Source organism: Magnolia sinica, chromosome 16 (assembly GCF_029962835.1).
Source record: "Magnolia sinica isolate HGM2019 chromosome 16, MsV1, whole genome shotgun sequence".
Taxonomy (NCBI): Eukaryota; Viridiplantae; Streptophyta; class Magnoliopsida; order Magnoliales; family Magnoliaceae; genus Magnolia; species Magnolia sinica.
Window position 1 is genome coordinate 71,360,995 of NC_080588.1, and position 17,276 is coordinate 71,378,270.

The window sequence follows — 17,276 nt, forward strand, 5'->3', positions numbered from 1 at the left end:
CCATTGGGCTTATTGTTATGGGACTCCCTGGAAAAGGGAGATGCCCACATGAGCGCGCGGTACGCGCATGATTGCTATATGACTGGATTGCGTGATTCATGCATCTCGCATTGTGTGACATGTATACTGTACGCCCTAGCGACATCAGGGCCATAGCCGCCACAGGCATATCGTGGTTGGCAGGATTGGATACCGAAAATCTTGTTCTACATGGGGTGCTATAGATATTCCTGGGTGAAAGTCCCTAAACCCTTATGGTACCAAGAGGTTGCTCCAACGTCTAGACCGAGTGGACGCATGGGCGCTGAATGCCGATTACCAGGAGGTCGCGCTTTCCACTGTGTCGTGGTCGGTTGGAAGGGGGTGTGGCCTTACCCACCCGAGAGGAGGGGGCAAAGCTAGGCTGAGTTTGACCAGTTCGAGGAATGGGTCCGATATTGGCAGACGGATAGTGAGGTCTTTTCCACTCACCTTATTGCGCGCGATGAGGCGGCAATCTGGCTTGGAGTGTACTAGACTCCGGTGATATTTCAGAGTTGAGCTATATTGATATGTGGACTTAGATGAGGATTCGCATGCTTGAGTTGCATTTCGCACCGCATGGCCTTGGTATGGCCGACATCATTCATGCCTTGCACCGCATGGCCTTGGTACGGCTAATAGCATTCATGGATTCATCAGCATATTTCGCATTACTCTGATACTGCATAATTGTATTACTACTTTACGCACACACTTTCACCACCCTCTAAGCTTTCCATAAGCTTATGCATGACCGTTGCATATAGGTGACGTTGGACCGCAGCAGCATTGAGGCAGGAGCGCATAACAAATCATCTTGGAGCTTTTTGTCCATTATCATTGTATTTCCCTTTATGCTCATTGTACTTGTAAAGTTTTTGATCATAGTGGAAATGTGATGGAGTTTTTGGTTGTTGTTTGTGGGTTATGCCTTTGGTTATGCTTATTACGAATCAAACTGATGTTGAAAATCCTCCTCGTAGCATCCAGGATCGGAACCTGGCGAATGGGCGCTGGGAGCCGAGAATGGGGTTCTATGGAGGCTGTCGGTGCCGGATTCGGCGATCAGGAATTTTGTGAGACCGGTTTCCGAGTTTGGGGCGTGACAAAAAAGAAGAATAAAATTGTATAGTTTTGGGTTTCGAGAAAAGTAAAAAGGAAAAAAGAAAATAAAAATAGGAGGGAAGAACTTGCTTTGATGTCAAATGGATGGGAAAAATTGTAGGAAACCAAACTGAATTGAAGATGAGAGCACAAATACGGCTATAAAATTAATATTCAAGACTAAAATATTGAATGCAGGATAATGCAACAGCCTTCTAGTATAAACTGGAACAAGAGAAAGATGAATTACTAATCTAAAAGTCTATAACTAAAAGACAACTAAGGAGACTTTAGTTGAGATATTCGGAATAACTTCATGCACAAGTCCCACCGTATGGCTTAGTTTATATAGCTAATTGTTTACAAGAGTCCCAAATAAAAGGTGGAAACCTCTACTTGCTTCCTAGTGGCCATAGTTCCTGGATTTAATATAACTTGTAGTAGAAATAAAGAGAGAAACTACTGTACGAAACTAATGATAGATGAACTGACCGATCTCAAACGTGTATACCACATGCATAAATATTGAATGCTTTAATGCTATCATCTTTTCTCACTGCAATAGTTTCCTGTTTCTACAAGTAGGGCTGGAATTCTTGGGTGCACTTTTATTTTCTTTTCTTTCTACAAGAGGAGCCCCTGCTTCAATCAGCTTTGAGATCTTGAATGTGATCTAGCTTTTGAGATCTTTGTCATCTTTTTAAATGGTTGAAAGGAAGTTAACAAATCCAATTTGGGTCTCCTCAATATGTAATTACCAAAAGTGGGAGGATACAAATCAAGTGTATGTCAAAAATATGTAAACCTATAATATTTTTTTCTAAACTAAAAATGTCGTCTCCATTGTTGTTTAACCTTGCTGCAGTTATTTGATTTTTGTAGAAGAGGCTGAAATGTGCTGACTAATGTAATCACTCTCTATTTTCTTGTAGATTCTTGGCATCTTATCTCTCTATTGGCAAATTTTCAGGGGCTTCAATGTTCTCAATTGATTGGAGAAGCATTGTAAGGAAGTGAAGGTGCCGAACATGTCCAGTTTACAATTCATTTTTAGATATTATACAATGCTTGGGCTTAAGGTTTGTGCAGTAAGGTTCAACTATATGAAATTGTATTTGTGGGACCCATGGTTCAATGATCCAAACATCTATCCAGGTTTTCAGGTCTTCTTCTTGCCCTCCTTTTAGGCTCTTTCACTGCAAAGTTTAATGACCTCGTTCTTAATTGTATTCTTCTTAGTCTTCCCATGGATCCATTTTTGAACATCCTCTATGGTACTGAAAATATTCCCCACCTCACTCTCTATAGAGTGCCCATGATAGGAGGTATTGGTTTAGACGGTGTATGAAAGGAAAGATAGTAAGACCTTCATTAGTTTCTCATGACCAGAGACAAATCAACAAGCCCACAATCATTGAAAAGCCTGATAAGGATATCATCTCGCCACATGCATAACCATAACCGTTAGCATCCTCACTCACCAACCTCTAATTCTATTGGAACCATCCTCGATTCTCCATCATTTTCAATGGAATGCCAGGATATGTAAAGGTTCTAAATGTGTGTCACTTTTGGATTGTTTTAGGAACTCAAGATACCTGTGAACATAGTAGTCTGTTTTTATTTTCACCCTTTCTCATTGTTCGGGTAGCATTTTATTTACTTAAGTAGTCTGTTTTTATTTTCACCCTTTCTCATTGTTCAGGTAGCATTTTATTTACTTAAGTAAAAGGGTATGGTTTTTTTCTATGCATATCAATTCCTGTAGATATAGTTCCATTTTTTGGAAGTGCAAGACCTGATTTCAGATCCTTTTTTACATGGGAGTTTCAGATCTGGTGCATGTCTATTTCAGGTCCAGTGGAAGTCCAGAGCCCTGTGTAGCTCAGTTTCAGAACCTTCCATAGAGCTATTTCAGATTGGAATAACCCTTGGGACAAAAGAGTGAAGGTGAACATGTGTTTGCTGGACCTCAGGTTTGAGCTAGTGCACACAAAAGGGTAACACGACATATCAGGTTACTCATTCTTGGAGATTTGTTTGTATCTTTAGTTGCACAAACCTTTTATGAGGTGCCTTTCCTGATTTGGTATGCACTTTGGACTTGCACTCCTGCATTCCCACTCACTCTTCCTAGCTGTTTATGCTTGTTAACATTTTGAACCAAATGTTTCCTCTTCCGACACCCAAATCTGATACTGCTTCTCTTCTCACTTCATGCAACTATTGTTTGTAGCTGTGGTTTTGTACTTTTGCAATCTCTAATGCTAAGATTACGCTGATGCTTATTAAAGTAAGGACCAGGAATTGTAAAGTGATTTTGAAAAAAATAAATTACTTTCTGCGTATTTAAGGTTGGCAGCAATAAATATAAAGAGTAAATAATGAATGGTTTGAGAAGTCTACTTGTTCAAGAATTCTATTTGCTCTTAAGTTTTTCTATACTAAGTTTTATTTCCTGTTGATTTTATATGTATTCCTGTTTTACACATGCATTTCTTTATCCTCTTCCCATATCTAATATTGATGTTTGTTTGCTGACACAGAACTAGAATTTCTGAATGTGCAATATTGGGCTGCCCCATTGGATTCTTACCTGCAGATTCGACCAATCGATTCCTCGGAAGAAAGGATTGCCTCATTGGTGTCTGAAATTCAGGTAGGATTTTTATTTTTATTTTTATTTTTTGAAATAAAGCATTTTGCCCCCTCAGCATAAATTGGGCAGTGTCATGGGTTAATTTGCCTTGTATTATGTGAAACAGTTTTTCTTGATCAATGCATTCATTGCTTAGCTGCAGTGATAGTTACAGCCAGTTTTTAAGTCGTGATGGGAATTGGAAGAGTTTGCATGGACCCTGCATGAATGCTGGTTAGTCAATCTTTCTTTTAGACCTTTCTTAGGCATTAGAAGAATCTGTATCAAATGACAAAGATACCCTCTGCAACTAGTTGGGTACAGTGGAGTAGGGCTCTTAATTGAGTTCATCTAATCTCACACGACCATGCCTGCACAATGAGAAGTTGAAAAGCAGCGACAAGGACAATTTTTCAATGATAAATGCTTAATCTACCATAAAATTCTCCTAAATTGAGAAAAAACAGACCACAATCAGTAACACCTTTTTATTGAAATTGGAGGTTTTAGATAGCGAACACCTTTTTATTGAAATTGGAGGTTTTAGCGACAAGGACAATTTTTCAATGATAAATGCTTAATCTACCATAAAATTCTCCTAAATTGAGAAGAAACAGACCACAATCAGTACTTTTCGGTTATATTTAGGTTTCGTAAGCTAGGAGGTAGGTTTGCCCACATGCCAAATGGTCAGTAAGTTGGGGTTGCCAGTCACCCAAAATCACAACTGTCCATCACGGTCCTTCAACACCCCCACAAAGCTGGAGTAGATATCATATACGTCCAGCTTGGTAAAAAGATCATCTAAATAAGTTGAATGTTAAATTGTGATGACTTGTTTTTTTTGAAATATAATTGCTTGCATGTTTCCTGAGCTATAGATTTTTTTTTTGGACATCCAGGCCATTCAGTGACTTTTTTTTTTCCTGTGCAAGATTTTTAATGAATTGTGCCTAAATTTAGGCCTACAAGCACTTCAGCCTTTTGACGCCACTCGTGCTAGGAGTAGACCATATAGAGGATTTGTTTTTATTTATTTATTTATATTCAAGACCATTTTCAATTTATTGTAATAAATATTATATATAATTTTTTTTATTGTGTAGTAATATAAATTTTGTTTAATATTCAGTTTTATCTGTATTGCATTATTTTTTATGTTTCAAATATTTAAAAAATACAGGTTTCGTTTGAATTGCTGGCATGCTAAGGCTTTTGAAATGCGTTAACAAGGCTTTTACCGGCGCTTACGTAAAAATATTGCGGCGCTTTTCCAAAAATCCACTTTTACCGGCACTCAAATGCATTTTGGCGGCGCTTATTCGCGTCGGAAGTAACTGCAATATCCGGCGCGCATACAAGCGCCGCAAAAAGTAACCTAGCGCCGGCAATGGATTTACCGACATACCCTTCTAGAGGCACTTGGCTAGCGCCGGGTGTATTATGAGCGGCGCCTTTTGGGGCTTTTACTGGTGCTCTGTTGTCTAAGGTGTGGCCAATATCAGTTAAACCCAAAAGAAGTTCTTGAGGTAGCGAGGCCGACCGCTTATGCAGTTCCTCTGTGGTGAGAGATTGGTTATGTTTCCTCTTGCTTGTGCAGAAGACATAAAAAAGGATGAGGAATGAAAATGAGAGGAAAGAACCTACTGCAGATCCGATAACCGGAGGAACCCATCTTCTGTTCGAGCCTTTATATGGAGGAAGGGATGAAGGCGGAGGCGGCATTATAGTTTGAGAACTTGAAGGTGGATTCCACAGAGGAACGAGAAGAGTTGTAGCATGATAGATTTTGGAAATGTTAGAAAGGCTATTGGCATAGAGAATTCTTTGGGCGTCAACACCAAACCTCTGGGCTATACCCGCCATGGAATCTCCTTTTGTCACTAAATAACTCAACAGATACTTCACACCATCACTGCTTTGATTCCTAGTAGGACAAGAATTCTTAAGAGGAACTGTAATCTTTGTATCGGGAGGTATGACTCTCAAATAACTGGTTTGAAGTCGCATTGCTTGGCAAGTAGACAGGCCCTGATATATTTCATTTGTGACAATGAACCGAGTATCTTCCTTTCTAAAAACATAAGATGAGTTCACTTGATAATATTGACTTGAGCAGGAACAATTCACAAGAGCAATAACCATCTTGTTTGTTTGGAAAGTTGCAGCTTCAGAAACTGAGTTTATGGCCAAGAGCTGAGTTGGGTGGGAAGCCAAATGTTCTGAGATTGACAGAACAGTGTCGTATGGTGGCCGAGACCTGAAAATCAAATAAGATTGGCAATTTGGGTTTTGGCCATTGCAAGTGTAGCCAAGAACAGAAGTGGATTCATTTGTGTTACTACATTTATAAATAGCCAATCCTGCGTAAGGCTGCTGAGCAAGAGTCGGATAGGAGGAGGTAATCAGAGAAAGAATGCTAAAAAGGATGTAGGATTGAAAAGCCATATGGAGAGGATGAGAATGATAAATGGATTTTTTTTTTCTTTTTTCTTTTTTTGATATAGTATTTACTGAAGCGGATAGAGATGGTTTCCTTGATGAATTTCATGTCTGAAACTCATCTTTTCATGAGTTCGTTTTTTTTTATTTTTTTTTATTTTTATTTTTTAAGTTTTTCTGGTCTACTATCATCATTAAAATGGCAGATTTTGGTCAATGTTATGGTTGGCAAAGGCGGACCAAAGACTTGGAAGTCCCACAGAGTGTCATTCCATGGTAACGGATTGGCTACTCCCGCTGCCACCAGCTCCGTGGCTGTTGGCCGGTGCTCTGTGGGCCCCACCATGATATATGTGTTTCATCCATTCCGTTCATCCATTTTTAAAGATCATGATATGGCCATATATGGGTCGTACAGTTGGAAATTACCCTTTTATTTAATACCCGTCTTCTTCTCTTCGCTGCTTGGGCCCAGTCACAGCACTTCTACTGCTTAAGAGTCCTCTCTCTCTCTCTCTCTCTCTCTCTCTCTCTCTCGCTGTCATCGATTCCTTGAAAGAAGAAAAAGAAAAGAAAAAAGCAAAAAAATTCAAAATCAAAATCAAAAGCGCTCGTATTTCGATCAGACAGAGGCGAGCAATTCAATCTCTCTTTTCCTCGTTTTGGATCTTCGTTTGGAGGAATCGAATCGAAGAAGAAGCTCGATCTTACAGGTTTTCTTGTTGGAATTTCTTTGGGCCCAATTTCTTTACTGAAATCCATCTGCTTTATTCTCTTTTTCTTTTGAATGTGTTTAGTGAGATTCTGCTGCGTTTTTCTTATTTTTTTGATTATCTGAAGCTTTTTTCCGAATCGGTTTGAATCGGATTATTTACGGATCTTTGCTTGATTTCTTAGTTTTTTAACGGAATCGCTCGGTTTTCGCTTCGATCTCCCGATGGGAAGTCGAATTTCCTTTTGATTTTGCTTGCATGCTATGATTTGATGCTTCCTTCAGATCTGTTTGGGGAATTCGCTCAGTAGAAGCTTCGGTTTTCCGATCCCTTCTCGAAGCTGGGTCGGTAGCTTCCGAGATCCTGCTGCAGCTAAGATTTCTGCTTTCAGGTAATTCGAAAGCTCTAAACCGCTCTTTCTTTGAAGGATTCCTCTCTCTGTATGCCGATACTTCTTGTTGGATCTCTTTTCAGCAGATGATTTCGTTTGATTGTACCTTTTATTTTGGGGATTTTGATGAAATCTCTAAAATACTTGATTTCTAGCGAGTTTATCTCGCTCTGGATCTTTATTTTTTCTGTTATTTGCAGCGATTTTGATTTCTGTTGTTGTTTTCATTTTCCTGGCTTTTGTTCTTTCAGATCCTGAAGAGAAATTTATTTCTTGAGTGGATCGTTCCTTCTTTTATGTTCTTGATCGAGCATCCTGCATTTTATTTCTGCCGATGTGAATTGAGATGATATCTCGACTCAAAACTCTGTGGAGCTTGAATTAGAATTGCATCTTTTCAGGGTGCATGTATCAATTCTCTTTAGTTTGCAGGGTGTCGTTTGATAATCTGATAGGGTTTGATGGTTGATACTTCACATGATTGCACTTAGAAGTTGCACACAAGGATGCATGTAGCCCAAATTAAAACTCCATATCGTGGGATCCAGTGTAGATAGGTGATAGGTCACAACCAAAATCAAATGGACTGGATGATCAAACCTATGATTAATGGACATTGGTTTGCTGAACTCAGACCTTTGAGTATTTTTCATTTTGACTGTCCATTAGGTGTCCACCAGTTGGACAGGACATCAATTTAAATTTTAGTCTATGACCGAGTTAAAGTGGGGCCACAATTGGATGCTTTAATCTTAGTTACGTGTATGCAATGTGTACAATTTGAGTTCATGCACACAGACCATCTCACTAGAGTATCAAAGTTTTTCTCATTGTTAACTGATGATGTTGTGTGGTGTTGACTGTTGACTAACCATGCTCTTGTTTGAATCTCTATGCAGAATGGAACTACTGAAGAAGTGAAGAAAATTGTATCTATGCTGGACGATGGCAAAGTACCCTCGGCGGACACAGTGGGTACGATCATCAGTAGCCGCTCCTTTTTGTCATTTGTTACATTATATTCATCTCGATGCATTCAAGAGATCTAGCAATTCATGTTGATGCAAATAAGTAGCCTGACTCCCACTTTTTATTTATTTATATCTTCAATGTTTTGTGAATTTGCAAGACACATGGGTGTTTCATTGTTAAAACTGCGCCTATTTTTTGCTCAGCTAATGGATTGTGTGCATAAGCCAGTGGCAGCGATTGCTCTTTGGTATGGTTACAGATGATGACTGCGAGCTGTATGTGTTCCTGGATACTTGGTTTCATACAGTTGGTTCATAATGTATGATTTAACATGTGCAACTTTGGCCCGAGAGCTGACTTGTAGGTATCCTGAGCTGAGTCAGCTCAGTGAATCTAGTTACCTTTTTTTTTTTTTTTAAAGTTACCTACTTGCCTAATTCTTTTATTTTTCTGAATTGGAAATCATGATATTGGGAATAAAGGAACTAGAAATTATTATAAAATTAATATAAAGAAACAGAAAAACTTATGTTAATGTTAAGGAGTGTAATCCTGACTTAACATATATGTTGGCATAATTTTATACATTGAGTGTGTAAGAGCCAATGTCTTTGGTAGACATGAGGGATACACAATATCCATGATGCCCTCTAGTGACAACTGTTCTGTTTATATGATGGATAAGGAAAGATCATACTTCTATGAGTCTGATTTTATTAATCAGATGAAAGAATAATGGCCAATATCCTTTCATGCATTATGTTTGATATCAAGGAAAAAATCAGTTCTAGCTTCGAAGGGTACTCATTTTCTGGCGAAGATACGGGGAGCTCATGTCAATTTGGTAATGTAAATTTTACCTGTGGTCTCAATAGGACAATTGGTGCCCTAACGGCCATGTTCATGAATCTACTCTGTTCACTGGTCAGCCTACCACGGGCCATGGATGGTCCATAGCTCAATAATCGGACTGGGTGATTAATTTTTTTTCAACTTTGTAGATAAAGATATTGTCTCCACCATCATCATCGAAACTGAGACTACAACTCCCGTGGCTAAAGGCTTTAGCCTCGGTTGTTGAAAACTGAGGTTAAAAATATATTTAGCTTCAGTTGGAGGCAACTGAGGCTAAAATTTAGATTTAATTTCAGCAGGAAACAATGGAGACTAAAATTTTGATTTAACCTCATTTCGAGAAAATTGAAGCTAAAAAGGTTCTTTTAGCTTCACATGAAGAATTGAGGCTGTAAAAATCATTTAAGAATCGGTTATTAAAATTAAGGCTAAAGCCTTTAACCACAAGGGTTTCAACCTTGGTTTGGACAACTGAGGCAAAACCGAGGCTAAAGGCTTTAACCTCAGTTTTTAGTCTTTTTAGCCACAATTTTGAACTGAGGCTAAAGCCCCCCTTTTTTGTAGCGTCAGTACATTTCCGATTTCGGAAATGCCCACGAGAAGCTCCTCAGGGACTGCCAACTTCTGGTGTGGCTTCTCATCCTTGTCCAATTCCACAACAGCGCAAATTGGGACATGTTTCTTCCTCCTACAATAGATGCAAAATGATATAATAGACGCAATGAACACCAAACTGCCCGCCGCAACGGAAATAACAACAAAAACCCATGTCTTTTTCACACCCAGATCCATAGCTCAACTGGTGGACTGAGTTGAGATACCTCGTTTCAACACCTGAGGTGGTCTTGGTATCGATCCCTAGTGGGGGTGGCTAACTGTGGAGTGTGTGTACTGACATGCTGACAAAAAAAACAAAAAAAACAATAATAAATAAAATAATAAAAAATAAAAAATAAAAAAAAAATACCCATGTCTTTTTTGAGCCATTTCCAGATGTAGGGGAAGGAGGCAGAGGAGGTGGCGGCGGCACTATAGTCATAGAAATGTTAGGAGGATTCTGCAGTGGAATAAGAAAAGTTGTGAAAGGATGGATAGTCGAATCCGTCAGGGAAAGCCCATTTGCATCTAGACAGCTTTGCATGCTTACACCAAACCTCTGGCTTACAACAGAAACATCATCACCCCAATTCACTATATAACTCAACAGATATTTCACACCCTCACTACTTTGATTTCTAGTAGGACAAGCACACCTTAGAGGGACTCTAATCTCCATGCCAACACTCAGCTCTGTCGGCGAATATCTGTTCTGAGCCTGTAAAGCTTGGCATGTCGAAAGGCCTTGGTATGTATCGTTTGCAACAATCAGATAGGAATCTCCTGATTTAATGGAGTGAGATGAATTGTACTGAGAGTACTGACCTGAACAAGAACAATTCACTGGAACGATGACTTGCTTGTTTGTTTGGATTGTTTCGTTGTCGGAAAATGAATTAATTGAGGAAAGCTGAGATGGGTCTGATGATAAAAGTGATGAGATTGAAGATGGAGTGTTGAATGGAGGTTGGGACCTGAAAATTAGATAGGATTGGCAAGTGGGTGTTTGGCCATTGCATGTGTAGCCAAGAACAGAGCTCGAATTGTCAGCGTTTCCGCAGTCGGCTGTTGTAGCTCTTGTGTATGGCTGTTGAGCTAGAAGGAGAGAAGAGGAGGAGATGAAGGAGAGGAATATGATAGAGATGAGAGATTGAAGAGCCATTTTCCTGGAATTGAAATGGTATGGTGGGAGTGTTTGGATGGCGTTTTTAAAAACGAAGGTGAGAGCAATGTTGTTTCGTTATCGACAAAGGTTGCGGATGTGTTTGTGTAAGAATTTCAGAGTCGTTGATATATTAAAAGCGTACACGCGTTTTCAGTTTGGACGAGTGGGGATCATGGTTCAATTATCCAGGATGTTGGTATGCTCGGACCCGCTTTGGATGGACGATTCCACAAAAAATTCACTTTGATAGAACTATCCTGACCTTTCAATTTGTGGCCTGAAAATAGACGGTTAGCAAGAAAATTATGACAGCAGTGTACTTTTAGAGATAAGACAGACAAAAATAGATCGTCCGATCATCTTTATTTTTGGTTAGGGATATCAAAAAGGAATTTCTTATCATACCAATGGTCTGGATCATTTGAAATATGGGCAGCACATGCACAAACTTGAAACTCGAGTATCCTGTGTGTATACTCTCGGTCCTCGAGTTTCAAAGTTGTCTTCTTCGCTAGGAACATTCTTCGCTATCTGACTGGATTTGTTCATCGATAGTGAACGGGACTCGCGCGAGTGAGATGGAAAAAATCATACTATACAGGCGCCAGTGTTAGATAAATGTAAAAGATCCAGGCCGTTCATAAGGTAGGAACTAGTTTTTATATGAAATCATACGGCCAACTTTTTTGGTTGGAGAAATTTTTAAGTTGAATGTATACCATTGAAACATTTTGTAGCCTTGTATATATTTCTTTTATAAATGTGTGTTCTTAACATGATTGGATTGGATTTTTTTTTTTTTTGTTGTAAATTAATGATAGGTAATTCTATACTTAACGAACGGCCGGGATATGGTACTTTTATGCCAAATTTACACGTGTACAGCATGGCCCCTTATATTCTAACGTGCGCGAGCCTAATGAGTAGGGATAATCGTGTGATGCGATTGACAGTCTCAATCGATCATGACGCAATCGATCCTTCTTCAGCACCGTGCCATGCCAAACCATTCACGCGTGTAGGATTCACATCCGCTTTTTGTTGCGAGCAATGTTGTTTCGTCATCAGACGAAGGTTGCGGATGTGTTTGTGTAAGAATTTCAGGGCCGTTGATATATTAAAAGTGTACACGCATTTTCAGTTTGGATCGAGTGGGGATTATGGTTCAATTATCCAGGATGTTGGTTTGCTCGGACCCGCTTTTGATAGATGATTTCGGGAAAAATTCACTTTGATAGAACTATCCTGACCTTTCAATTTGTGGGCTGAAAATAGACAGTTAGCAAGAAAATTATGACAGCGGTGTACTTTTAGAGATAGGGTGGACAAAACTAGATCATCTGATCATCTCTGTTTTTGGGGAAGGATATCAAAAAGGCATTTCTTATCATACCAATGGTCTGGATCATTTGAAAGATGGGCAGCACATGCACAAACTTGAAACTCGAGTATCCTATGTGTATACTCTCCGTCCTCGAGTTTCCAATTGGTGTTCTTCGCTGAAAATACTCAACGCTATTTGTTCCTAGATGGGATTGTCAGTGGGACTCCCGCGAGTGAGATGGCATACTACACACGCACTAGTGTTAGATAAACGTAAAAGATCCATGCCGTTCATAAGGTAGGAACTATTTTGTATATGCTTTACTGGAATCATACGGTCAACTTTTTCGGTTGGAGAAATTTTTAAGTTGAATGCAGACCATTGAAACATTTTGTAGCCTTGTATATATTTCTTTTATAAATATGTGTTCTTAACATGATTGGATTGAGTTTTTTTTTTGTTGTAAATTAATGATAAGTAAATCTATAATTAACGAATCGGCTGGGATATAGTATTTTTATGCCAAATTTGCACGTGTATAACATAGCCCCTTACATTCTAACACGCGCGAACCTAATGAGTAGGGACAATCGTGTGATGCGATTGACAGTCTCAATCAATCATGACTCAATTGATCCTTTTTAAGCACCGTGTCATGCAAAATCATACACGCGTGTAGGATTCACATCCGCTTCGTGTTGCGAGCAATGTTGTTTCGTCATCAGACGAAGGTTGCGGATGTGTTTGTGTACGAATTTCAGAGTCGTTGATATATTAAAAGTGTACACGCATTTTCAGTTTGGATCGAGCGAGGATTATGGTTCAATTATCCAAGATGTTGGTCTGCTCGGACCCGCTTTGGATAGACGATTTTGGGAAAAATTCACTTTGATAGAACTATCCTGACCTTTCAATTTGTGGGCTGAAAATAGACGGTTAGCAAGAAAATTATGACAGCGGTGTACTTTTAGAGATAAGGTGGACAAAACTAGATCGTCCGATCATCTCTGTTTTTGGGGTAGGATATCAAAAAGGCATTTCTTATCATACCAATGGTCTGAATCATTTGTAATATGGGCAGCACATGCACAAACTTGAAACTCGAGTATCCTATGTGTATACTCTCGGTCCTCGAGTTTTCAAGTTGTGTTCTTCGCTGGAAATATTCAACGCTATTTGTCTGGATTTGTTCATAAATTGGATTGTGAGCGAGACTCACGCGAGTGAGATGGCATACTACACACGTGCTAGTGTTAGATAAGTGTAAAAGATCCAGGCCGTTCATAAGGTAGGAACTATTTTGTATATGCTTTACTGAATTCATGCAGTCAACTTTTTTGGTTGGAGAAATTTTGAAGTTGAATGTAGACCATTGAAACATTTTGTAGCCTTGTATATATTTCTTTTATAAATGTGTGTTCTTACCATGATTAGATCGGGTTTTTTGGTTGTAAATTAATGATAGGTAAATCTATACTTAACGAACGGCCGGGATATGGAACTTTTATGCCAAATTTGCACGTGTACAGCATGGCCCGTTACAATCTAACACGCGCGAGCCTAATTTCTAGGAGTAATCGTGCATGTGTCAATGGGAAGGCAGATTGAAGGCTTCATTAGTCAAAAGCTACTGATGTGGGAAAATGCCATTGGTTAGGTATCAATGGTATGTTTCCTTGCTATAAATGTTACTCCGTTAGATCCGTTACGGATCTTTCTCCGTTTCCACCGTGCACTCACTCGGCCACGAAATCAGATCGTCCTACTTAGAAAATTCAGTTGGCCCATTGTGGATTTATGTGATTTATCCACACCTTTCATCTGTTTTTCCACCTAATTTTAGGCGTTGAGCCCAAAATTAAAGCTTATAAAAATCTCAAGTGGACCATACCACATGAAACATTGGAAATAATGATTTCTACTGTTGTAACCTTTCCAGGCCCCACAGTGATATTTATTTTTCATCTAAACTGTTGAATGGATGAAAAAACATGGATGAAAGTAAAAAACAAATATAATCTTGATCCAAAACTTCTTTGGCCCCCAAGAATTTGTCAACGGTATAAATTCAATTCACACTGTTTTCCTTTGGTGTGGTCTATTTTAGCATTTTATATGCTTAGTTTTTGAGCTAAGGCTCTAAAATTATCTTATAAAATGGATGGATAGATTGGATAAAATACATAATCATGATGGACCCCACGGAGTTTACTCAGTACGCAATCTGCTTCCCTTGGCCACATACCGGTAAAGTTTATCGGAACAGATTGGCTACTCCCCTGACACCAGCCAATGGCTGGTGGTCAGTGCTATGTGGGCCACACCATGATGTATGTGTTTCATCCATGCCATCCATCTGTTTTAATGGATCATTTTACGGTATAAATCCAAAAATGAAATATATCCAAATCTCAATTGGACCACATTACAGGAAACAGTGTTGAATGAGGGTCGACCATTAAAAACACTTTGGGGGCCATAAAAGTTTTGGATCAAGCTGATATTTGTTTTTTCTCTTCATCTGGGCCTGTATGACCTAATCAACATATTGGATGTCAAATAAACAGTATAGTGGGCCATAGGAGGATTTTAATGATTAATATCCAATCACTATTGTTTTCATGTGGTGTGGTCCACCTGAGATTTATATCCCTCTCATTTTTGGGATCAAGTAATAAAATGATCTGTAAAAATGGAAGAACAGAATGTATGAAACACATACATTATGGTGGGGCTCACATAGCACCGACCATCAGTCCCGGAGCTGGTGTCAGGGAGAGTGGCCAATCCGTTTCCAAACTCCATGTACGTTTTCTTTCTGGACGTGGATTTCTTGCGGAAGGCTTTCGCAGGAAGTTACTGCGCTAGGAACCAGGTGGGGCCCACCGTGATGTTTGTGAGAAATCCTACCCTTCCATCCATTTTTTGAGTTCATTTCAGGACATGATGCCAAAAATGAACTGTATCCAAAGCTCAAGTGGGCCGTACTAAAAGAAAATATGGTTAGAGAAATTCCTACTGTTAAAATTTACTTGGGTTTGACAGTAATGTTTACAAGCCATCCATACCGTTAATAACTTCATTCCTGTAGGGATGAACTGAAATCACAAATATTAACATGACTCAAACCTTCTATGGCCCATGAATATTTCAACTGTGGACGTTCAATTATCATGTTTTTGGCCCACTTAATCTCTGGAGACGGTTCATTTTTGGCTTCCTGAATTGAACTCAAAAAACCGATGGACGGATAGGATTTCTCACAAACATCACAGTGGACCCCACCTAGGTTCCAAGCGCAGGAAACAGGATATTTGGGTCCTTTTTTTTTAAAAGATAAACAATAACCTATGCATGGCCGAGTGCGTTCACAGCCTAAACGGAAAACATCCACTAACGGACCTCCATTGGAATAGCATTTCTTAGAATCAAACAGCCAACTGATATCTACCAATGCCATTTTACCACGTCACTTCAGTAGCCTTTTGGCTACTGAAGCGTTCAGTATCCAATCCGCTCCCTCTCACTGGACCATGTTCTAGAATTCAGGAGTTGATGAGAAAGGTAGGTTATGTTGAGCAAAGAAGCACCGTGGCATGCCAAACTGCCCTCAGTAGGGCTGTACATCGAGTCGAGGTGGGCCAAGCTCGGCTTGACTTGTCCATGCTATACTCGAGCTCGAGCTCACTCTCAAGCTCAACATTGAAGCTTGACTTGTTTGTTAAAGCTTTCGAGTTGAGTTCGAGTCGAGTTTACCTCGGTAGGGTAAGGGAAAGAAAAAGAGAGAATGGGGACAGGTAGAGTCGGGTAGGGTTTTTTAGTAAAAACTTTTAAGTTTTAACAATCTACACTTGTGAACCAATAACTTAAATCTAACTTTATACATTTCTAATATATACCACATCCAAAAATGACTGTACAATAACTCATAACTATGATTAACATTCTAGCCATCTAATTACTTAAATTTGAGACCATCAATTGATCATCCATCACAGTCCGATCTGCCAATTGAGTCATCCAAATGTCTAAATGAACCATTCATTAGGGAGATTATAGGGTATACACCAAAACTATCGGTTAATTTTTACATAAGATGTCATTAAACATTGTTTTGAGTTACAAATAGGCCTGACCCATTAAATAGGCATCTTGGTCATCCTTAAGAGATCAAGTACCAAACTTAGTCTGTTTATAGAGCAGGCAAAATGGTGTTCTTTGGTAAAGTTTCACTCTAAATGGACAGTCTAAATAAAAAATACCTATCCTATCAAGTAGATCATGCGGATAATTGATCTGCTCCATTTCTTAAACTCTATCCTAACAAGACTCAACAAATCACATGGACATATATGATTTCACCAAAAACCACCATGCTGGACCCCACATGATCAAACAACTCACCAATTGTGTTCTAAACAAAGTTCCATATTCCCTTACCAAAATGGAAATATTCATTCCTAGTACCCCATTGGAATTCTTCCTTGAATCATAGAGAAGATTTCTTCTATAATCCCAACCATTCACGCTGATCTTAGCTAGGGATCAAGATTCATGTGGGGAGAATGACCGCACGTAACATTATCTCCTTCCACTTTTCATGTACAAACTGAAATTTGAAACTAAAGATCATGAATCACCATTTCATATTCTTCCTGCAACCTCCAGATAATTCACAAATCCAAACCACACTATATCAGAAAACAAATCTTTTGCGAACCCACCAAGCCAACTATCACGGACCTTTGATTTGTGGACCCACAAGCACGATGGGACCTATCCTAAACATCCACAAGAAACAACTCAAAGAAATATGTCCCTGGACAAAAATCTGCCATTAAAACCAACTCATCTTCCTCACTAACATTACCAGCCACTGATTCTTAAAAACATTCTATCTTACCATCCAAACCGTCTATGAAACGGGCCACTCGAGTACTAGTTTTACTTCATTTTTGGACCCATATGCTAACATGACAAGGCAAAGTAAATGGGCGGAGTGGATTTCTCATAACATGCTAGTTTATGTCATCAATTGAAAGGCACAAGTATTG

General features: G+C 39.2%; 2 long non-coding RNA genes across 3 annotated transcripts; both read left to right on the forward strand.

Moving 5' to 3' along the window:
* The first annotated feature begins 1,946 nt into the window (after positions 1–1,946).
* Positions 1,947–3,941, forward strand: LOC131229160 (uncharacterized). Its single transcript, XR_009163194.1, has 2 exons — positions 1,947–2,772; positions 2,831–3,941. It is a non-coding gene; the product is annotated as an uncharacterized LOC131229160 (long non-coding RNA).
* Positions 3,942–6,732: 2,791 nt separating this feature from the next.
* On the forward strand, positions 6,733–9,316 carry LOC131229161 (uncharacterized). 2 transcript variants are annotated; one of them, XR_009163195.1, is made up of 3 exons: positions 6,733–7,309; positions 8,209–8,284; positions 9,283–9,316. It is a non-coding gene; the product is annotated as an uncharacterized LOC131229161 (long non-coding RNA). The 2 variants fall into 2 exon arrangements; XR_009163196.1 differs by lacking the exon at positions 9,283–9,316 and adding an exon at positions 8,485–9,243.
* Positions 9,317–17,276: the final 7,960 nt, after the last annotated feature.